Source organism: Molossus molossus, unplaced genomic scaffold (assembly GCF_014108415.1).
Source record: "Molossus molossus isolate mMolMol1 unplaced genomic scaffold, mMolMol1.p scaffold_m16_p_1, whole genome shotgun sequence".
Classification (NCBI taxonomy): Eukaryota; Metazoa; Chordata; class Mammalia; order Chiroptera; family Molossidae; genus Molossus; species Molossus molossus.
Window position 1 is genome coordinate 33,322,725 of NW_023425344.1, and position 19,588 is coordinate 33,342,312.

Sequence of the window (19,588 nt, forward strand, 5' to 3'; positions counted from 1 at the left end):
GGCCAGGACAATTATTATGTTATTTTCATGCAAACAAATGTAAACCTACTTTTGCCTTGCCCTGTATTTTCAATGATTCTTCCTGCCCAAGGGAGAAAATAATTTTTTCTTGGAATTTTCAAGTTGATTTTGAAAAGTAACTCATGTTCTAAAAGTTAATTCAATAAATAAACATAATTATAACATAATAATAAAAAGACAAAACTATTAAACTTCTTTTTAACCATGAGTTATATATTTACAAAAGTGAAAGCTTCAAAATTAGTCATCATGAACAAATTAAGAGTTTTTTTCTCTATTAGTCAGTGATGAAATTTTCAAACCTCTTAGAGAGATTTTATTACACTCAGAATAAATCTAAGTAATAATATTTTACCAGAATTTGCTTCTTAGCTTTCTAATCACAAGATCTCTGGCCTTTAATGAGTTTGCATCTCTGATATAATTGAACATATGACTTCTTAGAACGTGTACACAGAAAGAGCTCTGTGGATACAATGTACCCAGTGTGACTTTTTCTCTCTCTTTTTTTTCAATATATTTTTATTGATTTTTTAGGGAGAGATACAAACATCCATGTGACAGAGAAATATCGATGGGATGTCTCCTGCACGCCCCTTACTGGGGATCAAGCCTTAAACCCCGGCATGTGCCCTGACTGGGAATTGAACCAGCAACCTTTTAGTCTATGGGATGATGCTCAACTGAGCCACACCTGCCGAGTTGCCTTTCTCTTAAGGTGGCCTGTTTCCCTCTTGTGGGACAAGATGACTGACACTGATGACACACAACTGCAATTTTCTCCTTTAAACTGGATTTATAAGAAAAGAGCTTTTTCTGTTCCCCAACAGAGATATTACAAAGTAGCAGGCATGAAAATATTTTCCTTATACTGCTCAAGATAAAGACTCAAGATCGTATTATACATTTCCTTTATTTCCTTTAAAAAATATTCTAATGAGAATAGATAATGGCTTTAGTCTGTCATGCTCTGACATATTTTAATTCTATCTTTTTAACTGACACATTTTAATTCAATTTGCTCACAGATGAAAAAAGCAAATAGCAAATACTCAAAGATTCCCCTTTAGTTTGGTTTATGAAAATTTTAACGCTCATACCTACATGTTCCTGCTCCAGCACAATGGCCAAACATGAAATTTAGCTGTAACCCTACTGATAGCCATAAACCTACTGATAGCCATAAACCTGCTGATAGCCATAACAAAAGGAAAACTGAAGGTTAGACATTTCTCATTAGAGAAATTAAATCTCTGGGGAAACACATATTTCTTTTTATTCTCACCCAAGGATATTTTTCTATTTATCTTCAGGTAGAGAGAAAGGGAGAGAGAGAGAAACACTGACGTGAGAGGGACATATCGACTGGTTGCCCCCCGCATGACCCCAACCAGGGTCGGGGGAAAAACCACAACTGAGGTATGTGCCCTTGACCAGAATCAAACCCAGGACTCATTGGTCCGCTGGCCAATGAGACCACTGAACTAAAGCGGCCAGGGTGGGGGGAACACATTTTTAATAAGATTTGGTTGTAGTTTTCTTATTGTTATTGCCAGTGCAAAGAAACATTTTCTTACGTTGCTTATAGGAAATAAGTTTTGAAATAATTTTATATCAAGTCCAAACACAGTTAACTTCCTTCCATTACTTATAATAACCAAAGACAGTCAGGATCTTAACATTAGATGATTCCAATAAAGTGATTCTGTGAGGATCTATACCAGTGTTCAGGGATGTACCTTAATTGAAGTATAGGCCTTATAATAAGAAAGCCTGGAAGGACTCTTCACTACCTTCACACCACTTCTCTAAATATAGCCTCTCTTTTCTAAGCTTTTGATAGGTCTTAGGGTGCAGACGACTTCAATTTATATTTTCTGAAAAGTATTGCAAGATTTTTTTTTCCCTTTGTAAGTTATAATATAACTATAATACTCTGTAAAGAAAAGTGTGTAGATGTGACATTTTTCTGTAAAAGCCACACATTTTTGGAGAGTTAGAAAAACAAGAGTTTAAAATGTAATACTGAAGCTTGTAACATATGAAGGTGGTTTCTGGGTTTTGAATTTGACAAGTAATCAGGAGCAGTTTTAGTTTTATCTTCTTTGAAATTCCAATTAATGTTTGTAAGTGCTGAGCTAAAAGTGTGAATCAAAATGTCTATGGCACTGACAACTAAAAGAACAGACTAATGGAAAGCAGGATTTAATTCTAATATCACTAAAGAAGGATTAAAGTGAAAAAGAAAAGGTCTATGAAACAAGGATCACTTTATATTATTAATACGTATTACAATCCAAAGCGAGGACACGATGGTCATGATGTTTATGCGCTGAATAGCAGAGTTGTCTTCGGCACACTGCTATCAATCTGTCAGATCAAGTACATTAAAAAAGCAGTTAAGCCTTGCTTTGAACGATTCAGATAAAAATTTGAATGAAAGAAAGCAGGCATGGCATATGGATTATTTTTAAATGGTTAAAGGATGACATGAAATCCATTTGGTCTTTGTACAGTTAAAATAGAGACAAAGAGGGAATTCTTCGATTGTTGAAGGCCTTATTAGAGGCTTGGATTTGACTGTATGGACATTTCGCAAGCAAACTGACTTCGGAGGCGCATTTACCCACTAGTAAAATGTGAGGCAAGATGTAGTCATATTTGACCATTACACATTTCCTCTTTCGGAAAGAGTTTAAGAAGTGGATGGAGGGGAAATAAAAGCCAGAATGAATTCCCCAGAACATCTTCACATGTGATGATGAGAAATAAAACATTTTTTAAAATTTATTTTTTTATCCTCACTCGAGGACATTTTTTTAATTTTTTTGTTCAGATAGAGCGGAAGGGAGAGAGAGAAAGAGAGAGAGAGAAACATCGACGTGAAAGGGACACATCGAGTGGCTGCTGCCCGCACGACCCAACCAGGGCTGGGGACAAACTGCAACCGAGGTACGCGCCCTTAGCGGGAACCAAACCCAGGTCTCTCTGGACCACAGGCCGACACTCTAACTGTTGAGCCAAACCAGCCAGAGATGAAACTTTCAATCTATAGTAAACTAAGACAGAAAAATAGGAGGAAAAAAACACAGAATATTCTTTTAAATCTATGTAGTACGCTATTATTTTTATCTCAGTAATTTTTTTTTGAAAAACAAAATATTTTATCAATTTTACACTTTCTGTTAATTGACTACTGATTTATTGTTTCAAGCATGTGATTTATAGAGATAGTGTATCATAAAACATACCTAAAATCAAGTTATCAAAATAAACTTTAATATTTTATACTAAGAAAATATGTTTATGTTTTCCTTATGAGTATGTAAGTATAAGGAAAATGAGAAGAAAATTAAAGAAATAATAATGTTAATGAATAATCAGAAAAAAGAAAAATCTGGTAAAATATTAAGATTGAGGTGCTTGCCTAAATGTGAGCAGAACAGAAGTCAATGTGTTGGGATATGTTCGGTTCAGAAATTCTCTCCAGCATCTTAAACTACTCATTGCTTCCTAGAAAATTTAGTGAACCTTCATCAGATACATTCAGAACTTAAATGAAGAGCAAAAAAGAATACTAAATAGGTTTTATTGATAGAGTAGGTTATAAGGGGAACTATTAAGTCTCATTTTAACAAAAGGTAATCTCAGCAGAAAAGTAAAGTGTGCTAAGAAGTGGATACACTGAGATTGTAATGAAAAAAGAAGCTGTATTTGCATAATGATTGCCAGCTGTCCACTGCTGCCTTTGCATCAAAAGAGCAAAGCTCATGATTTAAATAAAATGAGGGACATTTCAAACATATCATTTTACTCAGTGTTTAAATTTCTTTCTCAGATAGCAAATCCTCTTATCATAAAATACTATTTGCCAAGAAGACTTCGGAGATGTAATGACTTTTAAGTTGCTAAATCAGTTGATATATAAAAGTGGGGAATTAATGATACAGAAAGTAGTGTTCCATAAACTTCTCTTCCTCAAAGAAAATGTACCTCATGGGTGTATGCCTGTATTTTCACTGTGGTATTTGTGAGAGGAATACATGGAAATCAAATGTCTACCTGTAGAGGTCTGGTTAAATGAACCAAAAAATATCCACAGAAGGAAATTCTGTTTGGGTATATATTAAAAAATATTTTTTTCTTTATTGGTTTTAGAGAGAGAGGAAGGGAGAGGGAAAGAGAGACAGAAACATCGATGGTAGAGAACATAAATTGGCTGCCTCTTGCACGCCCCCCACTGGGGATCGGGCCTACAACCTGGGCAAGGGCCCTGAAAGGGAATGGAACCGGCAACCTCTGGGTGCATGGGTCAATGCTCAACCACTGAGCTCCACTGCTGGGCTATTTTGGTATATTTTTAATGAGGTTTTCTACATGTACCAATGTGAAAAGTTGTCCAGACGTATTGTTAAATGAACACAGTAAGTTATAGAACTGTGTTCAGGGTACCTTTCCATTTCTATGAAGAGTCAGAAAAAGAAATAGGTAGGTAAGTGACAGATGATTATGATAATGATGATGGTGAATAGATAGATAGATAGATAGAAAGATAGATGATAGGTAGATAGATCAGAATTAGTGAAGTAGAGCAAGATTCGAAGTGATGGAGATACTGATTTTTATTATGCATTGAAAGAATGAGGGAACAGGATTCACTCAAATATTATTAGTGGCTTCCACAGAAGAAATGATATTAAAGACAAATTGGATAGAGTTGAAGATTTAACTTTTTGAATTATATATTTCAGAACAGTTTCTCTTTTCTCTATATAATATATGCAAATTTTATAGTAGGAATAAAGACAATGAAAAATGAAATTAGCAAGTTTTTCTATGGAGACTATTAAACTTATGGAAAACACAATTAATGCTGATTTAAGAAAAGTATATAATTTTCATTATTCTTTTTATTCTGTATTTACAAAGTGTAAAAAATTCACAGAAATAAATGTTACAATGAGAATAAATAGAATAGCAGCAATTTAAAAAAAAATAATCAAAATTAGGGTCCAGCTGTTGTGGTTCAGTGGTTGAATGTCAACCCATGCATCCAGAGGTCACCGGTTCAATTCCCAGTCAGGGCACATGCCCTGGTTGTGGGACAGATTTCCAGTGGAGAGTGTGCAGGAGGCAGCCAATTGATGTTCTCTCTCATGAATGTTTCTCTCTCTCTCTCCCTCTCACTTCCTCTATCTCTAAAATCAATAAAGAAAAAAAAAATTAAAATTAAGTTCTCAGAACAACAATATCAGAAACTTCTGGAATTTTTATGACCTTTTCAGACACTTGGATCCACCCCTAACCTAACTGAAGTATAAAATAAAATTTCTGTAATCTTTAGTTTTTAAAAAACTCTAGTTTTATGTGTGAGGAAAAAACCTGAAAACTAGCCATAGATAAGGTGTAAATATAGTGACTTGTCATGAGAAAAGACCTATACTTTAGGCAAGAGTATAAATGGTTGGATATTTCCAGGGTCTAAACACTTGTGGGTTGTGGGTCAGCAGTAGTTCTACTCTAGGTTGTGGTCTGGGCCCTAGGTTTCTTCTCTCTACAGAACCAAGGTGAAGGAGAAGCTTATCTCTGGACGTGCTCTGAGAAGGGAATCTAGCCAGCTGACTCCAATGAACTTAAATGCTCTCTCTGGGAATGACATTGGTGACATGCTTTCCATTAACCAAGGAAGACCCTATGACCAGGCTAATCTATAGGGCAAGGTCATGAGGCATTGCAAGTCACGCTCAAAGGGCAAGGACATACAATCATCTTACAGTGATCAAGGAGTGAGCTGTAAAATACAACACTCAATCTTCTTATCCAGGAAATGGTTGAAAGAAAATAATACAAAAATTATTTCATGGGAAATAATCTTTCTACATAAAATTATCCATCAATAGCATTATACATGAGGTTTCAATTACATACATTTGTTATATGAAGCTTTTCAAAAAAACTTTTATTTCTTTCTAAACTCCCTCCCTCCCTCCCTCTCTGCCTTCCTCCGTTCCTTCCTTCCTTCCTTTTGTGATATAAGGTTCTATAACTATTGATTTCATTCAAATACATTGGCCTGTGTTCTATGAGATTTACCAGTTTTAATACCTAGTACATGCTAAACAATGTGTGTGTGTGTGTGTGTGTGTGTGTGTTCTTCACAATCCCAGTCTGAAATAATTAAAGGCAGACTCCTGTATACAACCCTTTTTCCAAGAATGCTTTTTGAGGGACCTTAGGTCAATCAGAGCCTTTGTGACTAGGTCTTTGTCTGTAAAGTGGGGATTTATGTAACACCGACTGCAAAGGGTTGCATGGATTGAGGGACTTAGTGTAAATGAGTTGTTACAATAATGCCAGGCATTAGTAGGCAAAAAAAAAAAAAAAAAAAAAAAGCATATATATATATAAGCTCTACTATCACACTATTTTTAGAGGTGAAAAATATCTGGGTTTTGATCTAACATCTAACTCCACAGCCTTTATATTTTTTCTCTATGCCGTGTTCTGTTGCAATTTTTGGATCAATCAGATTTGATCTTTTACTTAATAGAAACTCATTTATGTAAATACATACTTATCTGAAAATTATATGTAAAGATGTCAAAGTATTGAGAAACTGAGATGTATGCTGTGTTTTCTGAAATAAAATAGTTTGAATTACTATAGGATCTGGTCATTATTTGATAACTGACCTGGCAAAAAATGAACATTCAAATGTAATTGGAGATACATAGTATTATAATTCATAATATGTATAAATGATTAATAAGTAAAATATAGTAAAAGTGTTTCTAAATATATCTTAAAATATAGTGTAAAAATAAATGACAGTGTTTTTCTTTATGTGTATAATATTCACACTTTTTTTATTTTATTTTATTTACTTTTAAATAATTTATTTATTTTTGTTACAGATGTTTCTCCTTTTTCCCTCACTGATTCCCCACTCCCCGTCCCTCCCCGCCCTGTCCCCAGCTTTGTTGTCCATGTCCACTGTTCATGCATACATGCATATTCTGTAGTTTATCTCTCCCCCACCACCCTCTCTTCTGGGGATTGTCAGTCTGTACCCCACTTCCACGTCTCTGGGACTACCCCATTCCTCAGACTGTTATGTTCATTATATTCCATAAATAAGTGAAATCATAAGACACATGTCTTTCTCTGTTTGATTGTTTTGCTTAGGATAATACTTTCCAGGTCCCTCCATGTCATCTCAAAGGATAAGAGACATTTCTTTCTTACAGCTGCATAATACTCCATTGTGTATATGTACCACTGCTTTTTTATCCATTCGTCTACTGATGGACATTTGGGCTGTTTCCAGATCTTAGCTATTGTAAATAGTGCTGCTATGAACACGGGGGCACATATATTCTTTCTGATTGGTGTTTCAGGCTTCTTAGGGTATATTCCTAGCAGTGGGATCACTGGGTCAAAAGGAAGTTCAATTTTTAATTTTTTGAGGTAACACCATATTGTTTTCCATAGTGGCTGTACCAGTCTGCATTCCCACCAGCAGTGTATTAGAGTCCCCTTTTCTCCACACCCTCACCAACACTTGTTGTTTGATGATTTGTTGATGGCGGCCATTCTGACAGGTGTGAGGTGATACCTCATTGTTGTTTTAATTTGCATCTTTCTGATGATTAGTGATGTTGGGCATTTCTTCATACATCTCTTAGCCATTTGTATGTCCTGTTTGGAGAGGTGTCTATTTAGTTCCTCTGCCCATTTTTTTTATTGGGTTCTTTTTCTTCCTTTGTTGAGTTGTATGAGCATTCTCTATTTATTGGAAATTAACCCCTTATCTGATATATCATTGGCAATTATGCTCTCCCATACAATGGGTTGCCTTTCCATTTTGATGATTGTATCTGTTGCTGTGCAGAAGTTTTTGTGTTTGATGTAGTCCCATGTGGTCATTTTCTCCTTTCTTTTTGTTGCCTTAGGTGATGTATCAGTGAAAATTCTGCTGTGTATGATGTCTGAAATTTTGTTGCCTACATTTTCTTCTAGGATTTTTATGGATTCATAAGTCACATTTAAGTCTTTTATCCATTTTGAGTTTATTCTTGTGTATGGTGTAAGTTACTGGTCTAGTTTCATTTTTTTTGCAGGTAGCTGTCCAATTTTCCCAACACCATTTATTAAAGAGGCTGTCTTTACTCCACTGTATGTTTTTGCCACCTTTGTCAAATATTAATTGAGCATATTGCCTTGGGTCCATTTTTGGGTTCTCTTTCTGTTCCACTTGTCTATATGCCTGTTCTTATGCTTGTTCCTGTTCTTAAGGGAAATGCTTTTAGTTTTTGCCCATTGAGTATGATTTTGGCTGTAGGTCTTTCATGTATGGCCTTTATTATGTCGAGATATGATCCCTCTATTTCCAGAATGCTGAGCGTTTTTATCAGAAATGGGTGATGGATTTTGTCAAATGCTTTTTCAGTGTCTATTGAAATGATCATATGATTTTTATCTTTCATGTTATTTATGTGGTGTATCACATTCATTGATTTGTGAATATTGTACGAGCCTTGCATCCCTGGGATGAATCCCACTTGGTCATGGTAAATAATTTTTTTGATGTACTGCTGGATTCGATTTGCTAGTATTTTGTTCAAGATTTTGGTATCTATTTTCATCAGGGATAATGGTCTGTAGTTTTCTTTCTTTGTAGTGTCTTTTTCTGGTTTTGGAATTAGAATTATGCTGGCCTCATAAAACGGAAGTCTTATGACTTTGGAAATCTTCCTTCTTCTTGAATTTTTTTTAATAGTTTGAGGAGAATATGTATTAGTTCTTCTTTGAATGTTCGGGAAAATTCCCCCGTGAAGCCGTCTGGGTCTGGGCTTTTGTTTGCTGGGAGAGTCTTGGTTACATCTTCAATTTCTTTTGTTGTTATTGGTCTGTTCAAGTTCTCTATTTCTTCCCAGTTCAGTTTGGGGAGACTATGTGTTTCTAGATATTTGTCCATTTCACTTAGATTGTCAAACGTGTTGCCGTATAATTGTTCATAATATTTGTTCACGATCCTTTCTATTTCTGTGGTGTCAGTTATTATTTCTCCTCTTTCATTTCTGATTTTGTGTATTTGGGTTCTCTCTCTTTGTTTCTTGGTGAGTCTAGCTAAGGGTTCATCAATCTTGTTTATCTTTTTTAAAGAACCAGCTCTTTGTTTCATTGATAGTTTGAATTGTTATTTTGGTCTCCCTGTCATTTATTTCTACTCTGATCTTTAATATTTCCTTCCTTCTACTTGCTCTGGGGTTTTCTTTTTGTTTGCTTTCTAGTTCTTTACGTTGTGAGGTTAGACAGTCTATTAGAAAATTTTCTTGCTTCTTGAGGTAGGCCTGTAGTGCAATAAACTCCCCTCTCAGAACTGCTTTTGCTGCATCCCAAGATTTTGTGTTGTTGTGTGTTCATTTTCATTGGTTTCCAGGAATTTTTTAATTTCTTCCTTGATCTCCTCATTGACCCATTCATTGTTTAATAACATGTATTTAGCCTCCATGTGTTCCAATGTCTTTGCATGTTCAGTTGCAATTGATTTCTAGTTTCATGCCATTGTGATCTGAGAAGATGCTTGATATGATTTCAATCTTCTTGAACTAGTAGAGACTTGCTTTGTGCCCTAAAATGTGGTCTATATTTGAGAATGTTTCATGTGCACTTGAGAAGAATGAGAATTCTGCATTTTTGTGGTGTAATCCTCTGTGAATATCAATTAAATCCATTTGCTCTAGCGCTTCATTTAGAGTCTGTGTTTCCTTTTTAATTTATTGTCTAGATGATCTATCCAGTTATGTCAGCAGGGTAATGATGTCCCCTGCTATGATTGTATCGCTATTGATTTCTTCTTTGAAGTCCTCCAGAAGATTTTTAATATATTTCGGTGCATATATGTTTACCAAGGTTATATCTTCCTGTTGGATAGATCCTTTCAATATTATGTAGTGGCCTTGTTCGTCTCTAGTTGTCGCCTTCATTTTGAAATCTACTTTAACAGATGTGAGTATTGCTACCCCAGCTTTTTTTTTTTTTGCTTTCTGTTTGCTTGAAAGATTTTTTTTTCATCCCTTCACTTTCAACTTATGTGAGTCTTTTGTTGTGAGGTGGGTCTCTTGTAAACAACATATATGTGAGTCATGCTTTCTTATCCAGTCATCTACTCTGTGTCTTTTATCGGAGTATTCAACCCATTTACATTTAAGGTGATAATCGATATGTACTTATTTATTGCCATTTTTGTTTAGTGTGGTTCTGTTTTTCTTCCTTTTCTTCTACTAATTACAGCAATCCTTCTTGCATATCTTGCAGTGCTGATTTGGTGTTAATATATTCCCTTAGCCTTTTTGTTTCTGGAAAGCACTTTATTTGACCTTCTATTTTGAATGATAGCCTTGCTGGATAGAGTAGTCTTAGATTCAGATCTTTGTTTTTCATGATCTTGATTACTTCATGCCACTCCCTTCTGGCCTGTAGTGTTTCTGTTGAGAAGTCATCTGAGAGCTGTATGGGCTTTCCTTTGTAGGTAACCTGTTGCTTATCTCTTGCTGCCTTTAAGAGTCTCTCTTTGTCTTAAATTTTTGGCATTTTAATTACTATGTGTCTTGGTGTGGGCCTGTTTGGGTTCTTCTTTCTTGGGGCTTTCAGTGCTTCTTGAACTTGAATGCCTTCTTCCTTCACCAAGCTAGGACAGTTTTCTGTCACTATTTCTTCAAATATATCCTCTAACCCTTGCCCATTTTCTTCCTCTTCGGGGACTGCTATAATGCGAATGTTATTACATTTCCAGTTGTCCCACAGTTCTCTTAAGCTATCTTCCTGTTTGTTAGTCATTTTTGCCTTTTGATTTTCTGATTGGTTGATTTTTTCTATCCTGTCTTCTAATTCACTGATTGGGTCCTCAGCTTCCTCTACTCTGATGGTTAGTCCTTCCAATGTGTTCTTAATTTCTGCTATGTCATTCTTTATTTCCACTTGGTTGGTTTTCAATGTTTCTATATCTTTACTTATGGTGCTGATATCCTTACTCATGCTGTTGAGCTTCCTCAAGATCATGGCTCTGAACTCTACCTCTGATAATTTCCTTAGCTGCATTTCATTGATCTCATCTTTGATAGAGTTCTCTTGTTCTTTCATTTGGGATTTGTTTCCTTTTTTCACCATTTTGCCTATCTCAGTGGGTTTTGGAGCCTGCCATATTTTCCCTGTGGGTGTTGGGGTTCTGCTGTTTGTGGCTCACTATTCTGGGTTTGGATGAGCCTGGGTAGGCCCACATTAAACACTACTGTCAAATCTTATTTTTCTGGGTAGATTTGTAAGCCCAGGAAAAATTCAGTTATCCTCTAGCTTTTTGCCTATATGCTATTAGTCTCAGTTACTCAGGGCCTTGGAATGTAGCCTTGGTGTTCTGCATAAGAGGATTCCCAGCATGTGGGATAAAGGCTGGTTGTTAATGAGCCTCAATTTGCATTTCTTTGCCTCACCTGGAAAAGGCTGAATTTTTGATGGGTGGGGGGTTGGGGGGGGCTGCTGCTTTCCCCCACAGCTCTAGGAAGTAGCAAGCTGGCCACTGTTCTTTGTGGCAGGAACTCAGCAAAAACTCTGAGTGCCCTCCAAATCCCGAGTGTCCCCAAAAAGTTCCCGCCCTGTCTACCCTCCTTCTGCTGGATCCCCAGGTGAGTGACCATGGCTATTTTAGTGCTCTGTCCTGGCTCTCTGGGCTGTAGAGCAGGCTTGGTCTTTATTCCCTGAGGGTACTACTCACAGCTAAAACTGTTGCTGTCCCTGGGCTCCCAGCCTGACACCCTCTCGTGCTTCCGCAGATCCTACCAGTGTCCCAGGTTATATGGTCCTGTACTGCTGTTTTTTTGTTGCTTTTTTCTGAAGATTTGTCTTTATTTTAGCTGTAATTCCCGCTTGGTTCTGGGAGATCATCTGTGCAGCTTCCATTCACTTAACCTCCACATTCACATCCTGTAAGACTATCTTGTGCGCAGCTAGGTCGCACAGGCCTCTCTGGTGCCCCACAACCCCGCAGGTCCCATGGGCGGGTAGCTGAATCACACCAGTCCCTCTTGGGCTCCAGTTTCCCACCACTGTTGTGGGCTTCTGGGTCTCACAGGCTTCTCTGGTGCCCCTGCACCCCGCAGGTCCCATGGGCAGGCAGCTGGATCGCACCAGTCCCTCTCTGGCTCAGGCTTCCCACTGCTCTTGTGAGCTGCTTGACCGCACAAACCTCTGTGGAGCCCCAGGTCCCACAGCTGGTGGCTGGGGAGTGCTGCTGCCCCATCGGCCTCAACTCCTGCTCAGCTTTTGCTGTAGTTTTTAGGGATGGGTCTCAGCTGCTGGTCTGTGCTTCTGTTGCCTGGGGATGGATGTCTGCTCCCCAGCCTCTGTTGCTGGGGGTATATCTTGACTCTGATTAGGCTGCTACTGTAGGGGATGGTGCTGGGTTCCCGGCTGTCTGAGGCTTCCGCGACAGGCACCTTGGGATCTCTTCTACTGTGCACTGGTCTGTGTTGACACAGAGTGTCCACTGGTCCGATGGTGCCAAGTGCACTGGTGGCTCAGGTTGCTGGGCCCTAGCCGCTCCCACTGCCTCCTCCCAGGGAAGACCCAGGATCTTCCAAAATGGTGGAACCTCTCCGTGGTGCAGGGAGAAGCACCCTGAAGGGCAGCAGGCTGCTCCAGTCCACAGCATAGGAACTTTCTGTCCCACGGGTCTGCACTACATGAGTTAGGTCATCCACCTTCATGTCCACTCACACTCTCTCACACACTAGCTCACTCTCTCACACACTCACCCTCCCTCCGGTCCTGCCTGCTGCAATCTTCCCATTTACAGTTTTTTATATAAGAACATAAAAAATCCAAAATTGAAAAGTTATACTGTTTAATCTAAGTTAATTTAAAATCTATTTTAGTTAATTTCCTTTTAAAAAATCAACAAAATAGTAAAGATTAATTCCTAAATTCATATAGGCTTACATATATGTTTAATCTTTGGAAGCTTACATATGAACTTTGGATTACTTAGAACTTTGAGTCATTCATCTTTATTTCAGATGTCTTTTTATTCCTGAAATTCAGATACACATCATTCCACTAATATTCATGCTTACAGTAACATTCATATCCTACAGAGAGGCCATATATATAGGTGCCTTTTTTTTAAGTATAACAAAACTATTAATTAGACAGCTGTCATTCACTGACCTTCTACTGACACCTCATCTTGCAAAATACATGCAAAATAGTAGCAAAAATAATATGTGAATTTTGCCATTTGCCTTTTGGAGTTGGGATTTTTGTACTCCTGAACTGCTTTACATTTAAAAGAATTTATACATATGAACTAATCTTTCTCTTCTCATACTTTTGCACATCTTAACATCATAATGGCCAAATGAATTACAGGATTTTCAACTGACATGGGAATTAGAGGATAATAACTTCATTCAACTAAATCCAAAAATAGATCCCAAGTCCCTGCCTGTCGTAATTGTTGAACCTGTTAGAAGGGTAATTATGTTGCCCTGATGTACCAAGTAGCATCCCACCAGTCCACTTGATTCTGTATTATTACATGTCAATTTTTAGAGTGTGATCCCACTGTCTTGTTAATGCATTTTCCAGAACTATAAAAACCCTCTGTATATGCTGTCAGTTAATGAACCAACAGAACGGTTTCCATGGCAGCCTAGCTTCCAAAGCAAACCTTGTAAACGCTTCTTTGGAAAATGTTTATTGGTGTGTACTGTGATGTGTTTGAAATTTTTGACATACTATCTATTGCATGATGTGAGAAGGAGTGAAAGAAATTGTTTTTTTGAGACTTAAGTAGACACTATTTCCAAATGGTTAGATTTTTTCACAGTTGAGTGCATGATTTACAACTATAACAGACAAAGTTTTTAGCAATATTTGGGTAAAATACCATCTTAATAGGAATAAAACAGTACAGAAATTTGAGGAATGGGTTTATGAAGTAATTTAAAATTTTGTGGAGGAGAAAACTGACCATTATTCAAATTATATTTCTATTTATTTATCATCCCCTGATCTTTATTAGCATCTTTAGTTTTGGTGTGGCAATCAGGGGAATATATTTCAAAATGCCTCATTTTTTCTCAAAGCAAGGGTATGAGTTTTCTGTATACACATTCTTGTCACCCATTTTAGGAAAATTAGTTCTAGCTATAGTACACACAAAATAATGTATTTGATATTAACTATTTCTTTTAAAAAATATTTTTTCTTTATTGATTTTAGAGAGAGAGAGAGAGAGAACATTGATTGGCTGCCTCCTGCATGCTCCCCACTGGGGATCGATCCCACAACCCAGGCATGTGCCCTGACCAGGAATTGAACCAGTGACTTCTTGGTGCATGGGTCAACACTCAACCACTGAACCACACCAGCCAGGCTATTTCTTAAGTTATATTATGGTGGTACCTAGACATGTGTTATGATAATTGGAATTTTTGCCTGGGTGAATATTCATGTACATGAATACATTAAATTTTCATAAAACCAGCTGTTTGTCTTCATTCTTCCCTCCAGCCAGGCTTATTAAAAGCTCACGGAATATGAAGAGGAACAAAAGTACCTTATTTTGGCTGATTACCCAGATGGTAGAGCTAGTTCTGGGGCAATTCAAGCTTCTGCAGAAAATTTTTAGGAATCCTCTAGATTGAACTACTTCTAGTCTTATGCCTCTACAAATCTATTTCACCGAAGTGTGAATATTAATAGATATTTTTTTAAATAAAATTCTTACTACTGTGGATACACATAAAAATTCTTTGTAGGAATAACTTATAGATTAGTACTAAAATATTCTGTGAACTCATACATACTCCATTCGACTCAATCCATTGTGCAGATTAAACCGAGGAATAAGCATCCTCAATATATGGATAGCATTTCTTCATAAGGCATAACACTCTGGAATTTGGCTATTCGAAGACATCAGTGTGATTATTTTAAAGTTATACTAGATTTTGGCATAAGTCATTAGATATCCATATTGTTCAGCAATTGTTTCAATTATTTTTATTGTCTCTAAATGAGTCATTTTCAAAGTGCTTTTATACATCGGTCTAAATTCTCCCTGAATTTTACACCTTAAGTGTAGAAGGTGTTTGACCTCTCACTTTTTCAGAAGAACTTTTGAGAATTATTCTTCCTTCAGCTTTCTCATCTTTGTATCACCCACACATACTTTAGTTGGTGACTCCGTCATAGATGAATTGTCTATTGGAATTGATTCATTTATTTTTTCTCCACTGCCAAATCAAATGATCAAGGATATTTGAGAGTGTGGTGGCTATGTCAATCTGAATTCTAGGGTGTGTTCCAGTGGTAACAAGGAATAGTATCCAGAGCTAACAATGAACACATAGAATAATTACAAAAAATAAAACTGTGTTTTTAAATTACTGAGATATGCTGCAAGTTTGCTATCACTGAACAAACTAGCCTCACTGATACAATATTTTAATTATCACACATTTTTTGAGGTGATTGCATCCCCTTGAGTAGAGATCCAGTAAAAGATATACACATCATATATGCATGCATACTTATATAATAGATTTTAAATAAGTATTTGTTAAATAAATGAAACAATACATTAACAAGTGCCTGTGCACACATTTCATCTACCTTCTGGCAATAGTTATAAGTGAATATTTGTTGAGTAAATGAAAGCAGAGTTGGACAAATATTTATAGATATAAATTATGTTCAAAAGGAGAATGCATAGTAATAATTCTAAAATTTTGCTCAAATGTAGAATAGAAAATAGAGTTTTATCTCATTCAGTTCTCTGTAAAGTTTTATTATACTAGTTTAGATACATGTAATTCTATATTTTAAAAATATGTTTTTATTGACTTTTTTTTAGACTGAGAGGAAGGGGGGGGTGGGTGGAAACATCCATCTGTTGCCTCCTGAACCACGCACACCCTGACAAGGGATTGAACTCAGACCCTGGGTTTGTGCCCTGACCCGGAAACAAACCTATAACCTTTCTTTGCACAGGCTGATGCCCCAAACAGCAGAGCAACACTGGCCAGGGCAATACATGTGATTCTTAAAGATCTTTAAAAACTTCTTCTTTGTTTGATGATCAAGACTATTATTGTAATTCTTGAGTCCTTAAGATTTTTTTAGTTAAAGAAAACATATTATATTCATGTCATTTAATTTTCACATTATGTCTTAAAAAGCAGTACATTTTTATAGTGTAAAGTCCGACAGGTTGGTTTGTTTGTTTTTTTGTTTTTAGTAAATGCAAGTGCCTGTCTTGAACTTTGATTGCCTGGGCATCTTCTTCAAAGAGCCATGCACCCCAAAGACAGGGATCTCAAAGCAAACACGTTGCCACCTGCACAACTCATTCAAGAGCCCTGCCGCCCGTCTCACTGAGGTGCCTTTGTCCTAGAGATCTTGGTTCATTTGGATAACTGGCCATTTGTGCCTCTTGATTTTTTCTCTTCCTACACTTTAAATTCCCACTCTTATGTTTTAAATTTACTCATAAAGAGTGAGTCCTTAAAACTGTAGCCCCCATTCCAATAAAAGCAGAACCCTAGATGTGCTCTAAATACTCTAGCTATTATCCACCATACCCTGAAGAATAATGACACATGATAATGATGACTAAACTGATGGCATTCAGTCTCTTTACTTCCTTCAATAACTCTTTTTATTACTAAGAATGGAAAATATAACCTGTGTGTAAGCATTTTGCAATATTGTTTGAACCACATATATGATTAAGTACATGTATATGATTAAAATCTTTTATTCCTATTACCTGAATTATAAACTACTTATAAAATACAAATTTGGGGAGCATTTTAAGTGTTGCATTTCTTAAAATAATCTTACTTTCCTAGAATGACAAAGAATTATGAAGTTACATCTACCTAAGTACAAAAAAGTAAATGTTATATGTAAGTGATGAATACTAATGACTAGACCAGTTGTGACTAGTGTTGCATCAGAAATGACTGCCAGAGGCAAGTGGAGTGGGGGGAGGTTGAAAAGGATAAAGTAGGGTAAATGGTGATGGAAGGAAACTTGACTTGGGGTGGTAAACACACAATACAATATATGGATGATACCTTATAGAATTGTATACCTGAAACCTATACAATTTTATTAACCAGTGTCATCCAATAAATTCACTTTTTTTTTTTTTTTTATCCTCACCCGAGGACATTTTTCCATTTTTTGTACAGATAGAGTGGGAGGAAGAGAGAGGAAAAGAGAGAGAGAGAAACATCGATGTGAAAGGGACACATCAAGTGGCTTCCACCCGCACGACCAACCAGGGCCGGGGTCAAACTGCAACCGAAGTTGGTGCCCTTAGCGGGAACCGAACCCGGGTCTCTCCTGACCGCAGATAAACGCTCTAACCACTGAGCCAAACCGGACAGGGCTCACTTTTTTTTTTATAAAGGAAATCCCTGTCTTATGTAGTGACTTTCTGTTTTCTAGACAGCTTTAGAAAACCCACTTGATTTCTTCATACTTACAGGATATCTGTAAATTTAACTTTGCAAACTTAATTATAAGCAAACTTGATTATATTATTCTTTAAATGGAGATCCTATTCTGTAATTATGTATCTAAAAGAGCTCAAAACTGTAAGTCTGTGTTAACTCTGCATTGCACACTTCTGAGAAGATTTCTGACAAATCTAGAACAAAGGAAATTGTTTTCCAGATCCTAATATCCAGGGTGAAAACATAACTAGACTTTACTAATCTGTGTTTACTCACGGGCATAGTATTAAAAATATTTGACTTTTATGGGACATCATATTGAAAAGGAACAGTTGGGGTAACTGATATCACATTTTTATCATAATTAATGTCATTGATTTTGAAATGATATTGTATATTTTAGAGAGTTTAAGCATTTTTCCTACAGCATATTCTTATTTTTCAATGAAAATATAATACCTTTCCTGGATAATAGTCCCTTTTTTTCATCTAAAAAAATGGGTAAAAAATTAATATTTTGTTAAAACATAAGTGGCCCAATCATCTAAGGTAGCACAGAATAGAGTTTTCACATCCTGTGGCAGATTCTTCAGAATACCATCACACGCGCACACACACACACACACACACACACACACACACACAGTTGTCCACACATTTAGTTTGCACACACTGTTTTATACCTTGTTTTTTTTCATGTAACATATTTTCAAAATTAGCCCATATTGTTATGTATAATGGCCTAATTCTTTTTCAATGATACATTTTATCACTGTATAGAATTAAATGATTCATTAGTCTTTCACTAATGAGTACATATTTATTCTAATTTTTTTATTTAAATCATTGTTCACACGTAAGTCATTGTACACATGGGTGTTTCATATATTGACAATTATGTCTGATAAATTCCTACAGCTTAGTCTCAATATTCTCCAGAGAGACTGAGTAATTTACTCTATCCATAATAATGTCTGAGAATACACGTTTTCCTCCATTGTGGCCAATATTATGTGATACCTAATACTTACTACAGAAAATCACATAAGAAAATATATACTGTGGTTTCAAACATTATTTCTCATATAAGTAAAATTTCATATCTTTCTATATGTGGAATAATGTATTTATCTTTTTACTGACTCCCTGATTATGTCTTTTGCCTGTTTTTCAAATTGGGTTTTGGGTTCTAGCTACCTATTATTAGAAAAGTGATATTTGTAATGCACAGATTGCAATGATCAATTTCATTCTTTTAGTTGAGCAAAAAATTAAACACACCTGCAAAACAATCTGAATGCAGAATTTTTTTTAACAAATTCAAATACATACACAAAAAGAGGAGCAGTATAATTAAATCTATGTATCTTGTCATCTAGTTTCAACAATTATTAATACTTTACCAATCTCCTTTCATGCTTTTTCTGTCTCCAAAAAGCACACACATTGTAACCCCATTCACATTTTTCAGAGTTCTTTTTTTGTGTATGTGTTTGTTGCTATTGTTTTGTTTAATTATTAAAGGAAAATCCCAGCACCATATTCCACCCTAAATACATTGCTATGCCTAAAAAAGACCAGTTTAAATAAACAAGCAAACCATTGAAAATTATTTAATGCCATATAATATATATGCTTAATTTTTTCCAGTTGTTTCAAAGGTATCTTTTAATATTGATTGATTTGTTCAAATCAGGATCCATACAGTACTCTCTCTCTCTTTTTTTTTTTTTTTTGGTGTGACATTTAATTTTCTTTCCTTTACTAGCAAGCCCTTAATTCTTTATTTTTGTGATACTTGAAATTTTTGGAGATGAATACAGAATACCCAATTAGCTGGATTTGGCTAATTCATTCTTATTATGACAATTAAAGGACCTACTAAACATCACATTAATGCTTTTAGAAATCTTTACATAGGACTCAGTTTATCCTCAGCTCTTTATTCTCAGTTTTGAAGTGTAAAAAAGGCATTCTACTCCCACTTTTGACAAATTTGTAGTCAATACCTATTGCCAAAAGCAAAACAAACACACTCCCAA